The sequence below is a fragment of the Phyllostomus discolor genome, chromosome 6 (genome assembly GCF_004126475.2).
Source record: "Phyllostomus discolor isolate MPI-MPIP mPhyDis1 chromosome 6, mPhyDis1.pri.v3, whole genome shotgun sequence".
NCBI lineage: Eukaryota > Metazoa > Chordata > Mammalia > Chiroptera > Phyllostomidae > Phyllostomus > Phyllostomus discolor.
Genome location: NC_040908.2, coordinates 100,832,170 through 100,855,462, shown reverse-complemented (window position 1 = coordinate 100,855,462; position 23,293 = coordinate 100,832,170). Strand labels below are relative to the sequence as shown.

Genomic DNA, 23,293 nt, shown 5'->3' with positions numbered 1-23,293 from the left:
AAGCATTACTAGAGCCATCGTAGGAAAATACTGAACAAACTTTTTGGCCAGTGTATAACCTTGCTAAATTGATGAATAAGCTTATTCCTGATAGCCATAATTGGTACCTGCAATGAGTTACTGTAGTAAAAACTGTTACTCATAACATTACTGAGGATGGCAACCCACCTATAGGAAACAGTATCTTTGAAAATAAGAAAATTATTTCTATAACATGTACTCTGAGATATGTGGGATAATATAGGTAGCAATCTATACCTATATTGGCAGCAATATGAAACTAAGCTTTACGAAAAAATGTAGGTGTAAAAAACAATAACTGATTTATAACTTTTTAATAAAGATTTTATTTATTTATTTTTAGAGAGGGGAAGGGAGGGAGAGGGACAGAAACATGAATGTGTGGTTGCTTCTTGAGCATCTCCTACTGGGGACCTGGCTTACAACCCAAGCATGTGCCCTGATTGGGAATTGAACCTGTAACCCTTTGGTTTGCAGGCTGGCGCTCAATCCACTAAGCCACAACAGTCAGAGTTAATTTATGGCTCTTAATATTCACATAACATTCTTTACTTATAAAGTGGTTTTGGAAAAATATATATACATATACTATTGCACTTCAAATCAGACCTCACAGAGGGCTGACTATTATCACACAAATGGCCATTAAAATGAAAAAGAAGACCTCATTCACCTTGCAAATTCTTCCTACTCCTTTTTTAAGGCTGATTTCACTGCTGTGATGAACTGAAAACTTGAAGAAAAAAAAAAACCAATGTGGTTCTGTTACATTTCAGGTGGAAACCAGGAAAGGGGTTTAGGGTAGGAGGGTAAATTACAGAATCACGGGGCTGACAGTAAGGAGGCGGAAAGTAAATGCGTCACTCCCACCAGGTCAGTGCAGAAAGGGACCACAGAGTAGTAGCAACGTAACAGCAATTATACGAAACACCTACTATGGGCCAAGGGCATTCTCCTTCAATTCTTACAACAGCTCTATGAAAAAAGTACTATTATTATGCCTATTTTTTGGTAAAGAAAGAAGACCCAAAGAGGTTCAGAAATTGGCCCCAGGTCACAAACATGAACTCAGGCAGCCTAACTTAGAGTCCATACTCCACCACTCTCAAATAATAAAGATTACATGAAAGACCAAAAATGAGACTTGCTCCCAAATAAAGTTATATGAGATGTGAATATGACTATCAAAAAAAATGCTGTGAGTTGAAGTGATGAAGATTATTTTTTACTTTCTAATTTCTAAACCTTGAAATGTAGATATTTTCCCTATTACAAATTTTTTTGAAGAATGATATGCACCTTTTTAAAATTGATTTTGGAGAGAGAGGAAGGAGGGGAAAGACAGAAAGAAACACTGACTTGTTTTTCCACTTATTTACGCCTTCATTGGCTGATTCCTGTATATGCCCTGACAAGAGATCAAACCCCAATTTTGGTGTATTGGGAGGATACGCTAACCAACTGAGATACCCAGCCAGGGTGAAAAAGCGATATGTACTTTTGATTGCATCCCCAAAAGAGTTGCACTATTGTGCTGATCTCATATTTATGTGTAATAAAAAGTTAAGTTGAATTGAATAACAATGACTTTTCTTGGCTTATGAAATGCTTAGTTATAGTATTGTAATGGTGAAGTAAAAATCAGCATGGAGACAGAGAAATTTAGGAAGAGATTACTACAGTTATTAACTTAAAATAGTAGCTTTTCCCCCACATACCATAACTCTACCCAATTAAAGTTTGGGAAATAAAAAACAGGGGTATTCTTTCTGAAACATAACCATAGTAGTACTGCTCTTCCTAGTTAACTTTCCTGGTCCAACACTCAGCTGTTTATGTCACATACTTTGATATAAACAAATACAGGAAACACTGTAATTGGAACTTGTACAGTTAAAAAAAAAAAAAAACAGAAGCTAATACATACAGAGTATATCTGTCCTGACTACTCACTGGGAATATTTTAAGGACTTATGAGGGCTAAAGGAAGAGAAAATAATCTTTTGAAATAAATAATCTCTTAATTGAATAAACTAACAAAGTGAATCACAGTGTTGTTAAAAATAACACCAGGAAAAATTAATTAAAGGAGACAAATTCAGAGCTTTAATACAGAATTACAGAAGTCCATGAGTATCCCAAATTATCTAAGTCCTACAATTTAGCAAACAAGAGATATGATTTATTTTGCAAAGATTTTCTTTTAAACTTTCCCAGGCATTTGAGCACAGGCTCTTAGTCATAGCTAGGAATTACTTCTCAAATAAGTTCCATATGTTCTAATTCTTGTCCTTGGTCTCTTCCAAAGCCAGGTCTGGTCATAAACTATGGGCCCCATTTCCACACTGTACTGCTGTCAAAAAATTTTCATAACCAGCAAAGTCAAGAACTTCTTTCAGCCCTTTCTGTGAGGTCTTATATCATGTGAAACGAGTGATGTCAATGCTGGAGAAATTCTTGTTACAACACATGGCAAACAACACACACACACACACATACACACACACACAGCAGTACAATTTTCCTTATCTATGAAAAGTATGTCCCAACAGAAAATACAATCATTTAATAAATCATTAACATCTGACCTCTTTGGGTATGGCTTGAATTACTTTCATTTCCTAGAACCGGCTAAAAGAATCGTTAAGATGCTTCCCCAGAAAATGAAGCTTGGGAAGTCCTTTCCTCCTGACAGCAGCAGAGAGCCTGAGACATTCAGCCTCTGGCACATTCATGGTGATACACACAACCTGACAGTAATGCTTTGCTGTGGGACACCAAGTCATCCCATATAATTATGAAAATGTATGGAGAAACAACCCCTTCTCTATGTTTATGCTTCCCTCTTTAAAAATTAAAAGATACTAATTTAGTGGAGAAGAAAAGTTAGCTCCTCAGATGCCCAGTTTACACAACCAGGAAGACTTTGCCAGGAAATCCTGCTTGTTATCTTTACGTTTCCCAGTGACCTTTTGATCTGATGGGTTTTCAAGAATTATTTTGCAGAGTAAAAGAAGCAAAGACAAACTCAACTAACTTACCTTTATGTTACATTTCAAGATAAAAGAAAACTCTACACCCCATGGGTGACCTAATGTAGCTTCACACTTCAAATATCCGGTGAAGTGATGGCTTACAAATATCGTCTCCAGCTCAGACGTTTCCACTAAACTCCCAGTCCATAAACCAGTGTTTGTCCCATTCCCACAGGCCTTTTATAAACACGCTCTCGAGGCAAGTCCCTGTTTTCTCCAATCTCTCAATTCGTCTCCTCTTAGTAAATGAGGCCAAATTCAGCCAACTGCCCCACACCATAGACTATAGCCTCTCTCCATCTTTCACAAACTAATTCATGATCTACTCACTGCCTACCCATGCAACCCCATCACCTCACCCCAGGATTATGGCAACATCCACCTTACACAGCTCTCAGCACCCAGTTTCCTAACCCACCTGTTAATTTGCCACAGAGCTCCCAGAATGGTTTCTATTAAAAAAAAAAAAAGAGTAGGGCACTTCCCACCTTTTATCATCTCTTCACAAACTTCAATATAAAAAACCTTTTCTTAGCCTAGTATCCCAAGATCTTTAATGAAGGCACCCCTCCCTACCTCCCACTAACTGTTCTGATTGTCACTCCCACAAGCGGAGTCTTCTCTTTGACTATATAACAGGACTGATAGACCCTAGGTCACTCTGTGACCTTTTCCACAGTTGTCCTCACCTGGTTCACTTGTTCCATTCCCCATCTAAATGCCTCTTACTTATCCTTTAAACCTAAGCCTGAGTGTCACCTTTCCTAACATTCCCAGGGCAAGTTTTAAAGATCCTTCTTCAAATCCCCACAGGATTGTGATCAGACCACTCTCACAGCAGATCACAGAACTCTGCAGGCCACACTGGGCCGGTCTATCTTCCCAACCAAATAATGAGTGTTTCTGAGGAAACGCCTATGCTTCCAGCTTGCATTTCTCTATCCCCTGAGGCTTAGAGCAGTAATTGAGGTAAATAGTTATGGGTCAAAGAACATTTCTTGACACGAGCCCACTGGCTAGAAGTAAGGGTAGCAGGTACATGTGGGAAGAGAAGTTAGAGAATAAAAAAATGTCAAAATCAAACTGAAATAAAATGGTCAATGCTGGACTCTGCATTTATGCAAACTAAATGTCATTTTCCTACTTACATACTGGTTTCATTGTCAAACAGTAGTCCATTCATTCATGTACTACTTGAATGTTAAGTGTTTTAAAACCACTGAGGAAGAGCCTGGACCAGTATGGTTCAGTTGGTTGGGCATCATCCCACAAAGCTAAAAGGTTACCAGTTTGATTCCCGGTCAAGGTACATGAGTGGGTTGTAGGTTGTGTACCCAGTCAGGGTGCCAACTGATGTTTCTCTCCCTCTCTTTCTCCCTCCTTTCCCTCTCTTTAAAAATAAATAAGTAAATCTTTAAAAACATACACACACATACACAACACTGAGGAAGAGAAAAACCAAAGTGTATGGATTTCAATATTAAGACCCTTCCCCTTACCTCTTTTGGGGAAAGTGAGGATTTTAACATGCAATGAACATAGACCATCTTCTACTTGGGCATGCTAGGGTATAGGTCTTCACTATCCATGCAAACAAAAGATTAATAATGTCACTAAGTTTTCAATTTCTACTTTTTAAAAGGTAAATGGATAAGATTAACTTCTGGAACTTATTAGGATTCTTTATCAACTCCAGTTACCATTTTGGAAATGAATCTTGAATAAGCAGTGGGAATAGGGTAGGGAGAATAGGAAAGCTAAGTGCTATTTGGCAAAACAACGTATCCCGAGATATTTATTAGGAATGAATAAGCAATAGCCGGCTGCCTTATCACTGGAAGATGCCTTGCTATCCTCTGCCAAAACTTCAATTAGGCTTATAAACACTCTTGAAAGAATGAACAATGAAAAAAAACAGCTTCTCTGGATCTTTGAGCTTACCAGCCAGGGGACATACTATCTACATTACTAAGGTACTAAATTACATTACTGTGTAACAACGAGAGTACTTGGACCAAAAGGCAAAAGGCAAAAAAAAAAAAAAGGCAAGCCTAGGTCAAATTATAAAACAGATATTTGTTTTCAGAAACTTCCACCTCTTCAGTTATCCCTAAGCAGGCTCTGTTTGGCCTTTGTCTCCCCAGTGCATTTATTTAGGCCACGCACTACCACCCCCCTTCCTCCCCATTAGAGCCCCTCACCAAGGACTATGTTCCCAGGGGACCTGAATCCAAAATATTTTCAACTATTACCATGGTCTTTGGTCCACCAATAAAATATTACTTTTAAGGTTTCTTTCATCAAGTTCTTTCTCCATGCTTCCTAACTAGTAAATGTGATTTATAAATACTGATCTGCTTCTTGCAATCTGCAAGCTATGTGCCCTTGAGACATGTAAGATAGCGTGACAATCCAATGATGGGAAGATTAGTGCCATGGATGGCCCAATGAGAGAGAGAATTAGGCAGGTGAAAAAATAGTGGCCTATTGTATCTATATGTGTGTGGTACAATGTGAATAGTTCTTGTCTAATGATGACTTCATTGCAGTTCAGGTTCAAATCAAGATAACATGGTAATACAGTGTTCATTCTCAGTGTACATATGTGGATGATAGTGAATGTGGGATTAATGGGCACATATCCAATGAAAGTCATTGTCCAACCAGAAGCAACATAATCTACTATTCATAATTGTTCAGGTGAAAACTTAAAACTAATTACAAATGAATTGCTTATAAACCAAACCTAGAAGTTTCCAATTTTTTAGTTTGCAATACTTCAACAATTGGGCTATAACTAATAAGTTAAGTATAGCCTAGTAGTTTTCAAGCAAATATGTGCTGTGGAATAAAAAGGCCCTACTCTGATGACACTATTATAACTCATCAAATAAGCAAAAAATAAACAAGATAATATCAGATAATGACAAGAGCCACGAAGAAAACAAAAGTGACAAAAAATGATGGCAGTGGGGACACTGATTTAAATTAGGTGGTAAGCAAAGGGCTCAGTGTAGAGGTACCTTGAAACTGAGGCATGAATTATGAAGAACTCCCCACCACTTCCCCCAAACTCCACTCAAAGATCTGGAAGATTTTCCAGCAGAGAGAAGAGCAAGTGCAAGCATCCTATGACAGACAGATGCTTGACATGTTGATGGCAAGAAAAGGAGGCCAGCATGACTAAAACACAGTGAAGGCAATAGAGAATGGGCTGAAGTTAAAGAAGAGTACACAGAGCATGGAAAGCCTTGAAAAGCATGGTACAAAATTTAGATTGTATTCTATATTCTCTACCACAGAAATATACAATGTGATAATGACAAAGCAATGCAAATTATATTGTAAACAGACTCATATTTGCACTACATGCCATTACTATTCATGAAAGTGGTGTAACTCTTGAGGTTTTTATAGCCACGGTCACTGCTGAGAAGAGTGAAGTCCACTGAGAGATGAAGGGAAATTCTGCCCCTAAACTGAACTCAAGTGCTGCACAAACTAAGAAACAACAATAAAAGAACTACGGAAAAACCCTTTGGTGTTAACTGCCAAGAACTTCCTATCAAACAAACCCAAATAGTCATAGCTTTTATCTGGGACTCTATACAGACAAGAGCTTACAAGGTTAAAGCAACTGCTCTCTCCGGTGAAAGAATGGGGATTTTTGCATCTGTATTAACCTTAGTGCTGACCTTCATTAATCACATTCAGTGTCATCTAATTAGAAAGTAAATATATACACAGAAGTGTGTACATCCTGCCTTGTCAAGAGAATATTTTATGGCATATCTACAAATTGAATCTGTTTTTCACATGCCAATATTAAACTAGATGGAAAATAACCTAGAGCTAAGGGGCGGCACTGAGATAATCATACCTAATACTATTCCTTCTAGAAGTAAGGAGATTGAAGCCCAAAGGTGTTAAAATTGGCCAAATATATACTAGCAGAATCAACACTAATATAGTGCCTTGTGTCTAGCTGAATTGGAATGAACATGTTTCTCCTCAATCAGTGATTATTTATTAATAATTTAATACAAACTTGGGAACAATGTTAAACACTCTTCCATGTTATCAAGAAGCAATTAGGCACCTCTTCCAGAGACAGACAGCTTTACACAAATTCTACCACACACACAAAAAATTACAATCCCCAAAGATAAACGCCTCAGCTACTCTGCTTTAAAATAACTTTCCTTCCTTCTGGAAAAGCCCTTTCAAGTGGCAGTATATGGGGGCTGGGGGGGTTGGTATAATCTTAGTCAAATTTCCTCTTCTTCAAATGTTCTAAATTCCACTTATATAGTCAAAGAAGTTTTAAAAAATAGCATCAAATACTAAACATTAAATTATTGTTCAAAAGGTTAAAATTTTTAAATAATATATAGTGAAAATATGAGAACCCTAAAATCAAAAATATTTCTAGAACCAATTACTTAGTCTTGACATACCTACCTCCAGAAAACAGAAAATATCAATCAGTAGCATTCAAGCTATACACAAGGGAGAGGTTAAAATAATGGCAAAGTGTTTTATGTTCCAAAAGCTATATAATTCAGCAGGTTTTTAAAAATGTATGTATAATTTGAGTCTTTCATTTAGTTGAAGTTAAAAGAAAACTTACAAGTCTCAATCAGGTTTTATATTTAAAAGAGAACTGGAACCACTTTACAACAAACAATAGAAGCATAAACACAAACAAAGTTTTTACAAAACAGCATTTACAGCAAAGTTTATCTGTAGCTTTAAATTATTGGGAAAGGCAGAGTGAAAAATGAAACGTAAATTCCTATTAATTTAGACCTGATATTTTCCAACTCCTCATTTCTTCTTTAACTCAGACTTCTAACATCGTAAATATTGCACAGTGAATTTCAGACCTAAAAATTGACATTTTACCTAGCAAAGGGCTGAGAGTCCGTGACGGAAAGTTTTGTGTTCGACCTATAAAAAGTCTGCATAATGTAGAATTCTAACCTTTTCTCAGGAATCAATAACAAGGTTTAATTCACTGCTTTATATTACCTATGAAATTTTATTAGCATTGAAACCTAAAAGATGATCTGTGAACATTTTAGGAAAAAATTCTGGATTATGAAATTGGAAGACTAAATTCTACTGATAACTGGCTGAATGATGTTCAGCAAGTCATTAGACTTTTCTGAGGCTTGGCTTCTTCATCTATAAAAAAGTGAGAGTTGACTGACTTCTCACAAGTCATTTTAAAGTTCTAACGACGTGTTACTTTTTAAGTATGTTCTTATCTGCTATTTTGCTTGGTTTTCATAAATGGTCCAAAATCTCAAAATAAGATTTCCTATTCTGGCTGCATTCACAATCACACTAACTACATAACTGTAGGTGCGGGGCAAACCTGAAACTCCCTAATTAAATATATCATGAAAAACATTCAAACATGCTAGTGAAATTCAAAGTCAGATTTAGTTTTGGCAAATGCTGGCTTAAACCAAGGAGGAGGACAACAGCAGGAAATCAGCACTTGCTATCAATTGGAAATTCAATTGAATATATATAAATAATATAGAATATGTATAAATATACTCCATATTACTTATAACTGAATGAAAATTAAATATTTAATTGGGATAAAAAGGAATGTATGAATATAAGCAAATCGGTAAGATAAAGAGTATCTAAACCACATCCCTTCTGGGATATTCTCTCTTGATGTATTCAATATCATGTGCACCACTCATATGCCTGTGGTAGGTTCTGCTGCCAGGAGATTCTCGACCAGCATCTTCACGGTATCTGAGAACCTTACGTTCATCTGTTCAAATCTTTATGAAATAAACCTAGCCACAAAGAAAAAGTGATCTTAAAGAAAGTAACTATGCAAAGCAGTAATTCATGTAAGCATATGAGGCACAAAGTGAAGATCACCATAGCCTTAGCAAGGTGTGGTAAAAGGAATCTTTAGGACTGAATTAGATTACAGTGTCCAAGTATAACTATGAATAAAGGAAGAGTACACACAGAATATAAAATGGTGGAAATTCATTGCAACTCTTTTGAAACTCTATATCAGTTGAATCACTGCAGACTTTTCATGAAAAAGGTAATCTACTGTAAAATAGTATTTCACTCAGAAAAAGCATTTTGTTTGTGAAACTGGGTAAATGCAGCCATCCCTAAGTAAATTTACAAATCTTTTGAAAGTTACAAACTAAAGTCTCTACACAGGAAAGCCTACCCACGAGTCTAAAATAATCACTTCAGTACACTGGATCCAGCACACAAAGAAAGTACTGAGAAGCTCCCTGTCCAAGCAGAGGTGTGGTCCCCCACCCAGTCAAGCCTCCTTCCTTTTGTCCTTCTCCTCCAGCATTTTGTTCACATCTTGGTTGTAGAAATTTATCATCTTCTATTTTAGTTTCTTTGGCACCAGTTTGTCTGAATCCCTGTCCACTTCCTTCTACTACTAATGGTGTCTCTAGCACTTATGGATGTCTCTCCATGCTATGATCTTGAAGTTCTGGTCCCCAAACATTACCTTAGCCTTCAGTATTAAGTCCTGCTATGTCTTTCCAAATTGCTGTTCAGGTCTGTAGGGTTAACTGGTATCTAATGAGAACTGATGTTCTCCCAGGTTTGATTCCTGTAGCTGTTTCCCTCTGAAGCCATACCCTAGCCCAGACACTGCGATCTTATGCTGGACTTGACTTCTATATCCCAATTTACACTGTATGGATCAAAAGAGCATAGGTAGAATAAGTTTTGATCCATATGAAGAAAACACTTCTAATAACCTCAGACGACCCACAAAAGAAATACTCTGACTCTAGAGAACACAACACACCGTCTGGGAGAGCTTATTCTGGAATGGACAGAGCTGGGTCAAAACCCAGCTCCTCTCCTATCTACCTAAGACTGCAATTTAACCACTCTAAGTCTAAATTTTCTCAGCTGTAGAATGGGGATACTAATATCCTTAATAGAAACTTCTCTCACATAGCTGTAAATGATGACTTGAGAGGTTTACATGCGATTAAATTGTAAAGTGCTAAGACAGTGCCGATGATATAGAAAGCACTGGTCTGGTCAATTATTAGAAATTGAATGTTTGATTTTATTTTTCCAAGCCTAAGATGTTATTCTGAGCCCTTAAAACAACACCATATGCAAGAAACTGTTTACAAATTCCCAATGACAGTTAATGTAATTTTTTAAATATAACTACCTCATTTTAAAACATATCTTCAAATTCATTACCACTCCTCCCATCAGAAGGTGGCAGCCACAGCCACGTGCAAAAGAATGAAACTGGACCATTTACACCCTACACAAACATCAGTCAAAGTGGATTAAAAGACTTGAACATAAGAAGTGAAACTCCTAGGAAAAAAAAACATTCAGGGTAAGCTCCTTGACATCAGCCTTAGTAATAATTTTTTGAATTTGATACAAAAAACAAAAAATAAACAAGTGGAACTACATCAAACTTAAAAAAAAAAGCTTCTGCACAGCAAAAGAAACCATTAACAAAATGAAAAGACAACCTACAAAATGGGAGACCTACAAAATATTTGTAAATCATGTATCTGACAAGGAGTTAGTAATCAAAATATATAAGGAACTTATATAATGTAACAGCAGAAAAACAATCCTATTTAAAAACTGGCCCAGGATCTGAATTTCCACTGTTCCAAAGGAAACAAAAGGGTGGCCAAGGGGTGCACTCAAAGGTGCTTGAAATCCACAGTCATCATGGAATGGAAATCATAACCACCATGAACTCTCACCTCACACCTGTTCAAAATGGCTATTATCAAAAAAGACAAGAAATAACAAGCATTGGAGAGAATGTGGAGATATGGGGATGCTGTGTACACATTTGGTGGGAATGAAAATTGGTGCAGCCACTATGGAAAACAGAATGAAGGTTTCTCAAAAAGTTTTTAAATAGAACTACTATAAGACCCAGGAATCCCACTTCTGTGAATTTATCCAAGGAAAAGAAAAGACTAACTTGAAGAAATATCTACACCCTCACGTTCACTGCAGCATTATTTACAGTCGCTAAGATACGTAAACAACTGAAGTGTCCACTGATGGATGAATCAATAAAGATAATGTGATTCTATCTACAAAAAAAGAAGAAAATCCTGAAATTTACAACATGGATGGACCTTGAGGGCATTATGTTAAGTGAAGTAATTCAGACAGAAAGAACAAATACAGTATAAAAGCGCTTGTCTGTGAAACCTTAAAAAATAAAAACTGAGGCAGAGAACAGATTGGTGATTCCTGGTGGAGGTTAGAGAAATGAATAAGGGAATCAAAAATGATTTCATAACTTCCAATTAAAAAATAAGTTAGTCCTGTAATGTACAGCATGGCAACTACAGCTAGTAATATCACACTGTATATTTGAAAGTTGCTAAAGGACATCTTAACAGTTCTCATTAGAAGAAAAAAATTGTGATTATGTGCAGTAATGGATGTTAACTAGACTGACTGTGGTGACCATTTCACAATATATGCAAATATCAAATCATGCTTTATACCTCTAGTATAATGTTATATGTCAATTATCTCAAATTTAAAAGAAAACCTAAATTACCCCACTTCCAAAAATCATCAACAGCAACAAAAATGATACAGTGCTTGTTAACAGAATGAAGGATGGGGTGTCTCTCTTTCCCTCCATTTAATTTTTTCTTCCTTTCCTGCTTTAGCTTCTTGTGAAAGCAGCCACACTCACCCACCCGTTCCCTGAAATGACCAGGGATGTGCTTGCCCACAAACTAAATTCATTCACAAATCTGCTCTCATTTGACCCAGAGATACTAGCAAAACATTTTAAAAAATATTTATTTCTAGAAGAACTTTTATAAGCTGCTGGTAGGAATGAAAATGGTAGACACACTTTTAAAAACAGTAGGCTTCTTCTTAAAAAGTTACATATATTTTCCATACAACCCAGTAACCTCACACCTAGGTGGCCACTTAGTAAAAATGAACCCATAACTCTACACACAATCTTGTACACAACTGTTCACAGCAACATTATTCCTAATGGCTGAAACGTGCAAACTAACTCCAATGTCCAGTAACTGGTAAATGGTTAAATAATACTGGTTTGTCCATACAGTGGAACACTATTCAGCAATAAAAAGGAATGAAGTGCTGATACATGCTACAACACAGGTGAACATCAAAAACATTATGCTAAGTAAAAACAGCCAAAACAAAATGCGTAGCATATGATTCTATTTACATAGAAGAGTCCAAAAAAGCAAACCTAGAAAGACAGAATGTAGATTAGTTGTTGCTCGGGGCTGCAGATTAACTGTCAATGGGCACAAAGAATTTACTGTGATAATGAGAATGTTCTAAAACTAGATTGTGCTGATGTCTACACAACTCTGTAATTCAGCTAAAATCCACTGAATTACCTATTTAAAAGGAAGGCATTTTATGGTATGTAAATGATGCCCCAATAAAGATGTAAGAAAAAGTGTGCAATGTAGAGACTATCTAAAAACAAAGTTTATCCTACTCCTACTGCATTCAAAATCTTGCTAAGCGCTGTGACATACCCCTACACTCAAACTTAAAATACAATGGAATATTAACATTTAAAATTAAAAAACAGAGAAGCCTAAAAACAAAACGAACCAACAAAAAACAAAGCGACAGAACCCAATTCCCCAGCTCTTGAACGTGAGCTGGTCGAAGTGACCCGCCTCCACGACGGAGGGAGCAGCAGTAGTATGGCTGCAGAGACTGCGCCAGGCAAGGCCGTACAGCTCCTGCCCAGCTCTCTCTCTTCACCTGGGGCGTGAATTCTGGCAGTCCTCATCTGTACAGAAGAAACCTGACTAGTGTAAAGGACAATGCTGAAGAGGACACATAGAGAAAAATGCCCCAAGAACACAATGCTAGTCTCTTTTTTGTGTGTCTTTCTAGCATGAGAAACCAGACTGGAGTTAGCAGCAATACTCAATAAAAGTTTGTCAGTCAGAAATTCTAGTAAACATAACTTTCAACTGAACTTTCCATTCATACAAGAATTCATGAGTCTTGTGTATGACAAGATCCTAAAAGATTTTGTCTGCGCATTATGTTCAGTGGACTCTATTCCAACCTTGTATGTTAGGGCGTTTTAATGGCAAGAAATAGAACACCCAATTTAAAGTAGTTTAAATGAGACAGAAACACATTGGGTTTGGCTGATCTAGAAATTCAAAGATATCATTTAAAAAATTCATAATAAAACGGTTCTTTCCATCTCCACCCACTGCCCAGGGTGTCAGCTTCACTCTAGAGTTCCCTGAGCAGAGCCATCAGAAGTCTATATTCTTCTTAGCCTCGTTCTGACACAGTAAAGAGAACACCTCAGCCCACACAATAACCCCTAAATCCTTACTGTTTCCCTAATTATGCCAGCTGAGCCATGTGCCTCACAGGGGAGTGGCATATGCTGAATGGCCTGGAGGAGGACTCAGGAAGCCAGCGGTGACCTGAGGGCCAGATTACCGTGTGGGGTGTCAAGTGTGAGCTGCAGAAGGGGAAATGCACCTAATGGAGGCAAAAGACCAATTTCTAAGTCCACTAAAATGCAAATCATCTATTAAATGGTCTATTTAGTTCATTAGAAAAAGAAATTCCTCAGTTCTAAAAGTTCTCCCCTATGCCAGTTTTGATCTAAAAGTATAATTAGAGGATAGGGGGCATAGAGTGCATTTTTCCGTTGAAGAAATATATTTGCCAGGTGCCCAAATTAGCTCTTGGTACATTTAAACTATTTATAGTTAAAGTATTTAAGCTGAGAATGTCTCTTCCCATCCTTTCCCAGTGGGTCAGAAAAAGTAAAAACCACCTACAGGCTGTCGTGCCCCGGCACCACGGGGCAGAGACGCAGAGACGGAATTCCTCCCAGGAAGTGGGAGCGGCAGGGGCGGGAGGAACGGGGTCTCCCACCCGGGCGGCGCGCGGACAGCAGGGGCGCGAGCTTCCCCAAGGCCACCTGTGCTTATGAAATGGTCATGAGTCACTCACTCAAAAAGGTTTATCTGGTATTTCCTTGACAAAAATAAATAAGTAAATAAACCCCATTACCTAGGTTTTTTAATACAATACTCTAATGTTCTAATGACGTGGATGATTCCTTTTAAATTAAGTCAACTCTCTGTTTTTTGTTAACTAATTTTTATGTACATTCTCCTTGAATGGTCAAATTTCTTTCAGGAACTCATATATCCATAGTGGAATTAAAACTTTCTTGAGTAACCAAGTGATTGTTGTGAGAACACACCCATGACAGTAAACAGAATGACTCCCAACAGGGCACACTGGGTTTAATCCTCATAACGACCCTGCAGAGCATGGGTGTTACCTCAGTTCATACACGCGGAAACTCAGGCTTCAGACGTCCATACTGTGCCCAAGTTCGCATGGTTAGAAGGCAATGGAAAAAGGATTCCACTGTAGCAGATACAATTACAAACACAAGCACAGAAAATCCCAACTAGTGGAATTTAAAAACACTTTTTAAAGTAAGGTCCTCCCACATTTCCCTTGCCCCATACATATTTCCCTTGCCCCATACATTACTCATGGTATTTTGAGAAGGGGAAAAAAATTATGTTCCAAGAAAAATGTTTCCCTCTGTTGTTTCCCTTTGGTTCTGAAATAGTAACCTGTGGTGGCCTCTGAGGTTGTTAGAGCAGGATGTTGACCTTGCTAGAACTGACAAATTGTCTGCCTGTACACCATTTCCCAACAATGCCTGATGACAGTTCACTGCATGACATCATTATTATAGTTGGCACAAAGCCAAGGAGATAATTAGTTCATTGTCTTCACCAAAAGCGGAAATTCTACCCAAGTTACAATGTGACAAGAGTGTTGGTATCAGAGATGACTTGGGATGTTATCTCCAGATCAGGGCTTCCCAGACTTTAACATGCACAGGACAGACCTGGGTCTTCTTTAAATGTGGCTTCTCACTCAGGACTGGGTTAAGCCTGCAACTCTCTGTTTCTAAAAAGTGATCTATTGACTCTGGGGCTGTGGCTCCGCAGTCCACACTTTCAGTAAACAACCACTCAGTTCACGGCAAAACAAGGAAAACGTGTGTTCTTCCATTACAGTAGCAAATAAAACACTCAAATTATAGCCACAGGTTGCCAATATTAATCTTAAATGCTTGGTATCCTTTTCTAAATTGCTGCTATCAAATTGGTATTTTTACTTACCACCATCCTGAATGTGTTGCTGCCTCATAGAAAGTGTTATCCTCAGAATAATGAAAGGCAACTTCCTATCTAGTCCTCTAGGGGAGACAGAGTGCACACACATTCAAAACTGAGGTGTAGTGTGCTCTAGTACCGCAAAAGTTTGTATGAGCACAGGCTCTATGACAGCAGTTTCTCAGAATCGTCCCTGGCTCAGCTTGCAGGGCCTGAAATAGAGAAAGCTCTAAGTTAAACCTACAAAAGCTCTTCCATTGAACTTCGCAAAGCACCGAAGACATTTTTTTTAAGTCCTTTGGGATCCTTTTAGAGAGTGTAACACAAAGGGAGAGACGTATCACCCTCATGTTTTGCCACTGATTACACATCAGCTTGGGTCAAGTAAGAAAGAGTGTCAAATACAACAGGTGCCCAAGCAGCAGGACTCCTGGAATGTTTTGTGAAGACTCAGTGGACTTTCACCTCACATTGTCCCCTTAAATCTGCTCAGTGGGGACAGTCCTTCACCTGCACTCAGGATGAGACACTAGACAGTTCCCATGACTTTCCTGGACATTCAGGAAAGGAAAGCCTCTGAATCCCTGACCCACCCACTCCCTCCTCGTGTATGGGAGAATGAACTAAACTAACAAGCAAAGAGAGACAGACTCATAGATAGAGAACAGACTGACAGCTAAGTGGGGAGGGCAGCGTGGAGGAGAGGGAGGGATTGAGCAAAAAGAAAAAGTACTCATGGATGTGGACAACAGGGTGGTGATTGTAGGGGGAAAGGGAGTAAGGGGACTAAATGATAAGAGAAAAATATACAATAAAATCATTAGAAATATATATATAAGAAAAAAGTCTATGTTCTGACAAAGGTAGGCCCTAGCTGACTTCTTTTCTTTCCACAAACCATATTTCCCATTTCCTTCTTTTTGTTACTAAACATTTCCAGAATGACTGGAGTAGTGTGTAAAAAAACTCTTGTTTCACACTTAACGACAAAGTATTCTTGTTCTCTGGCCATGGAGATGACTAAAGTCACCCCTCTCTTGTGGGTATTTCCACAGGTTCCTTAGGGACGCAGCTTCGTAGAGGGGCCCCCATCTATGGCTTCCCTAGTGTGGGCAGTGTCTCTTCTTTGGCTAGCCACTCCTGACCTCATGGTCTCTTACTCAAGGTGCTCCCTTCCCTACGGGCACGATCCTTTTTTTAAATGGCTCCAGGCAAACATTTCCACCCTGGGTTGCCCAACCAGTCTTTGGTGTCTATACACCTTTGTCATGTCCACTTAGGAATGAGCTCACTTCCTGAGAAGTTCAGCTATCTGTTTCGCATGTCACAGGGTACATCAGCTTCCAGAAGCACAAGCTGGGAACCATACCACTATGTCTCATCACGGCAGGAAAATTATACCAAGACCCAGTGGTTCCACTGGAGGCCCAGTCAAGCTATATAAACATGTAAGACAGAAAAGCTCATGCAAAGAATCCATCTCACAACATTACTCCATAACCACTGTTGCTTATCCATGTGAAATACGAGAACTGTATAATTAGTTTTTGCTAACATCCTTTGAATATCTGTAGAATGTTCGGTACCTCACTTCTGTATAGCCAATGGAAAAGTATTTTTCCTAGCTGAGCAGTAAAAAGAACTCATGGTCCAGAGAGGCAGAGGTGACATCAGCAAGAGGGATATTCCCAGGAGGGCACAACACAGTCCCTGAGGGTTTCCAGAAATGATTAGGTATGAATAGGGACGTTAGGAGTCTGGAAATCATGTAATCTGAGGATTAGAGCAGTAAACCAGCAAAACATGAGCTACTACTGTTAATACAACTTCATTTATACTCAAGGGCTGGTAAGAGCTATACAAATTCAGTTTACTGAAACATAAAAATACTCAATTATGCATATCAATGAAGGCCACAAATTGTTGAAAGTTATATATATTTGGTCTTGAAATATATTAAGTGACTCAGCATAATCATCACTTACTTTCTAATGGTACTGTCCTTAGGAAAACAGTGAGGTCACTTTGGATATCCAGAGTCTACGTCTCCAAGTGGGAGGCACAGGATTTGGGAGAATGTAAGTATATTCAGAAGCATCCTGAGTTGCAGCAGGGTGGTCAGTTTAGGATTTCAAAATCGAACTACAGAAAGGCCACAAAATGAATACCATACATATTTAATAACCATCTGATTCATGTGTTTCCCCAACAGGAAATTATAGGATGTTTTCTACACCAAGCCACAAAATTTACTTAAAATGCTTTGCACAGAATCAGCAAAACCTTGACAATAATGTTAGATGGATTCCTTCAACATCATATCCTCAAGAATACAAAGGGAGGGAGGGAGTGAGGGAGGGGGGAAGAAAGAGAGAGAGAGAGAAAGGGTGGGGGAGAGGAAAAAACAGCACTTTACCTGCTAGAATAAAAAGGAATTCATCCATCACTTGGACTCATTGATAGCTAATGTAAACTCCTATGGTAGAGATCAAAGATACTAGTGAAGTGAAACATCTGACAAAAACAGAATCTCAGTCACCGCATGGTTTTCCTCATCTTATTATCCGCAGAGCGCTCTAGCAACATTGAGCATTTCAAAACAAATAAATAAATATACTCAACAGACTACGCTTTCAAAAATAGCTGCCTAAATTGAAGCCACAAGACACATGCACATTGAATGTGGGTACGTGCCCACACAAGCCGGCTTGTAAAGACTGCAACCAAAGAATGAAAAACAGAAGAAGAAGAAATGTGGGAGGGGCGCGTCCAGAAAGATTTAGACTTAAGAACCCTGCTCTATAATAGAAGCACAGCGTCCTCATCTCATCCCCATGGGGAGACCTCACAGGCAGCCAGCAGAGATTACAGCAAAGGAAGCACCCATTCATATTTTCTCTATCCTGAGATAACACAAGCCAGATGCCAAGATCCGAAGCTCTTTACATACAAATTAGGCATTAAAGGAAGAGAATTAAAGTGCTTTTTCTGATACAATAAAAATTTTGTTGTTTTTATTTGAAGAGCTAATATGAACAATACATTTTAATATTATACTTAGAGTTAACATTTCCAAATACTAAAATGGGATATTTTCAATTGCCCTATAAAGTTAAATTACAGCTGTGTTAACCCTTTATATTATTAAATGGGTATGCCCCCTTCTAATACCAGTTGTCAGAATCAACATCTCACTGGATTAGAAACAAAGTATGTGTGAGAAACACAGAGTATCATATGCATACAAACTATCTTAAATCTGTGTTTATAACTATTTAACACAATTATTAAATCAGAGTATCTAGTCTATTACAGTTGATTAATTTGAAATTATTTCAAGTTTCCAGGAGCTATCCATTTTTAATTCTATCAGTGAAAACAATGCTCCAACATTTTTCCAATGAGCACTTCTATTATTACTATTATCCTCAGAGTTACGACATTTCTCACAATCAATGAGCAGTACCCCCAATCCTATCAACTGGTTTGCTTTGTTTCTCTATCAGTTCATTTATACATTCACTCATAATAATGATTAAACCCAGCTGTGCTGTATTCTAAGGATTCTGAAACAAGCAATACAGCCTCAAGGAGCCTATAGCTTAGAACAGGAAGCAAAAAGCAATGACTGCAAAACATGGCAAAACACACAATCAAGGAACAGGTTACTCAAAAGTCATATTTCAAGCATTTTTCAAAGACACTATTTAAGTTTATACATAACTGATGGAGTAGGGAAAGCTTTTATTTAGAATCCCAATATTACAAGCATGGACTGCAAAATTAAATCCATCACCCAAAATTATATAGCACATTAACGGGCAGAGCCTCAGTTAAAATAACATAAGCCCATATTCTTTTCTCTACACTAGGCTGAATTTCACAGTTACTGAAAATCTTACAAAAAGTCACCATCATACGTAATCTAGTTATTAAATCCATGTGCTTTCTAGCTCTGCATTCAGGATTCCAGTTTAGCAACTAGTGCAATATTCTCTATGCTCTGATCCTCTGAAATTTTAATGACTCTCGTTCTCATTTCACAGTTCTCAGTTCTCAACTGTGTCTCTTAACCTTTCTTTTCAGCCCCTTCTGGTAGAAAGGATTTGAGTCATTAGTAGTCTATGAATGAAAAACAATGAGGGCAACCTTAAAGTAAGCACCATTAAACTTTAACTTGGGAAGGAAAAAAAAGGGGGCCAAGGGCAGACCACACAGCTATGTAAGCATGTGCAGAAAAGATGTGGCCACCTAACAACTGAATAATAACTATATTCTATCCTGGGAAATTTCAAACAAACATCCCCTATAGCGTCATTTCCAAATGCTACAGTGAACCCCCACCCCTACCCCCATTTCCCTGCCTGTCTTCAGTAATGCTTAGTGTGTAAAAGCACAAACATTGTTTTAATTACAACAAGCTAACTCTAATAAACTAGTGGTTAATTCTTGGCCAAACTGTGGCCTTATGTTTTTCAGCAATGCTTTACTTATTGAAAATCTTTGTTTTAGAATTTTGCTTTTGAAATAATCATCAGAATAACACATTCTGTTTAATACTCTCAAAAGTAACATTTATAACCTTTAAATGTGGGTTTGGCTTTAGAAAAACAAGGATTATTAGAGACAAAGCAGAGGACCAAATGTAGAGCTTCTAAAGGAGGGAAGTACTTATGAAGACAAATAAATGATTGTGTATATTCTGTAACCCAATGATCTCAATATTTTAAATTGACAGTCTGCAAGATTCATGAGTTAAGGGTTAATAAAACAGAGACTTTTTCCAGTTAGAAAAATATCTCAGACTTCACTGGCTATTGCTTAGTTCAAGGGCTTGAAGAACACTCCAAAGAAAATATTCCCTCTAGTAATACTTGGATTAAAATGGTGATTTGGGTGTTTTGGCCAATTAAGACACTGGAGAATTGCAAGACTCAACCAGACCCAGCCTCTGCAATACAAAGCTTAACCACATGTGGTGGTAGTTTCTCAATCACATAAATTTGGTGGAGGGAAGCCAACTAAGAAAAAAAAACCTATTGTCACACAGTGTGCACTAACTTTAGCTACTTAGTCTTAGACAGCCCTGAAATATCCTTTTCCAGAGGAACCTCTGAAGCTATAGGTGGTCTACCAGCAAGTCTGAGAAGCATGGGGTAAAGGTAAAACAGAACAGACCACCTGCCTGTTGTTTTTCAGGGCCAGAGCTTGTGTAAGTTTTATAGTAAAGCAAACCGAATTAAATGAATCAAACTGTGCTCCCTGACCTAAATGGAATGTTGGTTTCTCATTCTTTCTTATTTCAGTGTGAACCTACCCACCATCTGGGCTTTCAAGCTTAATAAGTAAATTTAATTTTCCATGGTATAGTTGGCTAGGAAGAAAAATAAAGCTTTGAGACTGTACTGTACAGTGGGAAGATAACCAGACTGAAAGAGCTGGAAACTGGTGTCTCCAGTCCGGGCTCTAAACCCACCAGCCGTGTCACAGGCACCCGTGTGCATGCCAGGCTGCTCCTCTCTTGAATGAGAGTGCCAGCAAGCACTCCACTTCAAAAATCACCTTCAGCCCTCATTCGCTTTTGGCCAACCAAGCAAATGTATAGTTTTTGTATCAGACTGCTAGGCGTGGATTTATTAATTAATTCTTAAAGGTTGGTTTCTGTGGCTACTAAATTATCAGAAGATTTCCAACTCTTTGGTCATAAATAATTATGTTTTTTAACTGCAAAACCTTCTGCTCTGGAAAAAAAAATTCTGTACCCTGTAGACCACACAGTCCACGTGGGCACAGAGCAAAGCATTTTATAATGACAGAAGGTTAGTTTCTGTGGCTACTAAATTATCTGAAGATTTCCAACTCTTTGGTCATAAGTAATTATGTTTTTTAACTGCAAAACCTTCTGCTCTGGAAAAAAAAATTCTGCACCGTGTAGACCACACAGTCCACATGGGCACAGAGCAAGGCATTTCATAATGATAGAAGATTGCTCCTCTCAGAACAGCTGGAAGTCTCTCAGATTAAATCACTACAGCTTACAAATACTGTAGAAACAATTCATTCATTTCCAGCATGACAGAGGAAATTTTGAAGGATGGTTTTCAGAAGGAAATTTGGAAGATCCAATTAACTAATTTTTTTAAAGCAATGAACAAGTTGTGGAAAATAACACTGAAGTAGAAGTCAGTTGTATTTCTCATTATTATGTAAGGAGATCAAAACTTGATGTACCCACCCACAACCCAACCCCTTAGTATACCAGGAATTCTTAGGTTTTTCTAAGATACAAACTAAAATTTGTAAATGAATTCAGAGTGAATTATGGTTATACTCTGAGGAAATTCCAAATTTTATTCCAGAGCTAAATTACTGAAAATATCTGTGTTCTGGGCAAGCGAATTTTGTAGTGTCAACTCAAAGAGTACCAAGTGCTACCCTCTACCTAGTACCTAAGTCCTGTGGAAGGATAGTCTTCCAGACAAATGGTGAAACAACCTCACTCAGACAGAGGTTTTACTCATACATTTCTCTGTACTTAAAGACAGTCATCAGGAATTCACCATGAGTAACAGCATCCAGCTAGATGAAGAAATCAAGAGAAAAATGCAATTTCTGCTCTGAAAATTATTCAAACTTAGAGTCATTAGAATTAAGCCCATCATTTGCCACTGAAGAATGCAATTTTGATTAAGGTAAAATAGAACGAATACACAAATATTGCTCAAGTTGCTCATTGCTCAAATAGTTCAGTTGTCATAACAAATTGTTGCTTCAAACTGCATTGAAAGGAAATATATTTATACAGGAAGAGAATATTAAGTAGAAAAATAAGGTAGTAGAAGGGATAACTAAGTTGAGTAAAAAAAAAAGGCAACAAAAGAGACAGAATATGTCAGCTGCTCCTTTGGTTTTCTTTTACTTTTTGCTTTATTTGGAGGAGGGGGGAGATACAACTTGCCCATGCAAGCAAGCTCTATTTTTATTGCCCCATTTTACTCCCACTGATCAAACAATGGGATGATTCTTTCATTTTGAACAGGCTGCCAAAAATCATCCTCTCGCTGCCTCCGCCCAACAGTTTACCAGTACTCAAAACTTAATGATCTGCAAACTGGGAAATGATGGCATTTCCAAACTACATACATAACTAAGAAGCCTTGCTCTAGTCACACTCCCGTTTCTTTCCCTTGGCCACACTTTGCGCCAGGGTCGCAAGTCTCTTGACTATATATCAAGTTCCCTGCATACTCAAGGCTTTAGCTGTCCCACCACAAAGGTCTGAGAATCTACCTGCTCCTTTTCGAAGCAAAATCCTATCCTGTCCTAGTCACCACAAGGTCTGGTTACTTCACTCCATACCCATCCCCCCACACCTCCAAAATCCCCTCTGTACTTCCATCCCAGTTCAACAAGCCAGTTTTTCCTAGATGTTTCCTGTTTATTTTAGGTTTTGCTATGTAACTGGACAGTAGGCCTACTCCAAGGCTGTCAGGTCTTTTTCTCACATCTCCCCAGACAGGTGAAAAGGGAAGCAAGTAATAATAATTTTTTTTTAAACCTGATGACTGACAATTAATCCAAAAAGTTCTCTTTTAAAACACCATGCAGTTGTTACAAGGTATTCCTGGCAATCAAGAAGTAAACTTTCATGCATTGGACCAATATGGAAATTAACTACATTCATACTTAAAGACTGAAGATGTAACCAACAATACATTACAAAAGTAGGAAGTAACCACTGTAACCCTCTACATAACTTAAAAAACAAAACAAACAAACAAACAAAAAACTCAGCTGTAAATCCCAAGTGTCTATATACACTCAGGGTCCCAGTGTACTGTTATGAAGCATGGATGGGGTAATCAAACAGTAACAAAATACGACTCTGCAATGTCATAAATTTGACTTAGCATAATGTGATCCATTAGTGATAATAATCATTTAACAACTTGTTTTCCTTCTTAAAACGGAGATTCTTTTTTAAAGAATGGTTTCAGTTGAAGTTTCCTTCAT

At 37.9% G+C, this 23,293-nt stretch overlaps 1 protein-coding gene across 1 annotated transcript in view; it reads right to left on the bottom strand.

Annotated features, from left to right (window-relative positions):
* ARHGAP42 (Rho GTPase activating protein 42) overlaps positions 1-23,293 on the bottom strand; it is a 244,395-nt gene that overhangs the window by 113,163 nt on the left and 107,939 nt on the right. The window lies entirely within an intron of this gene.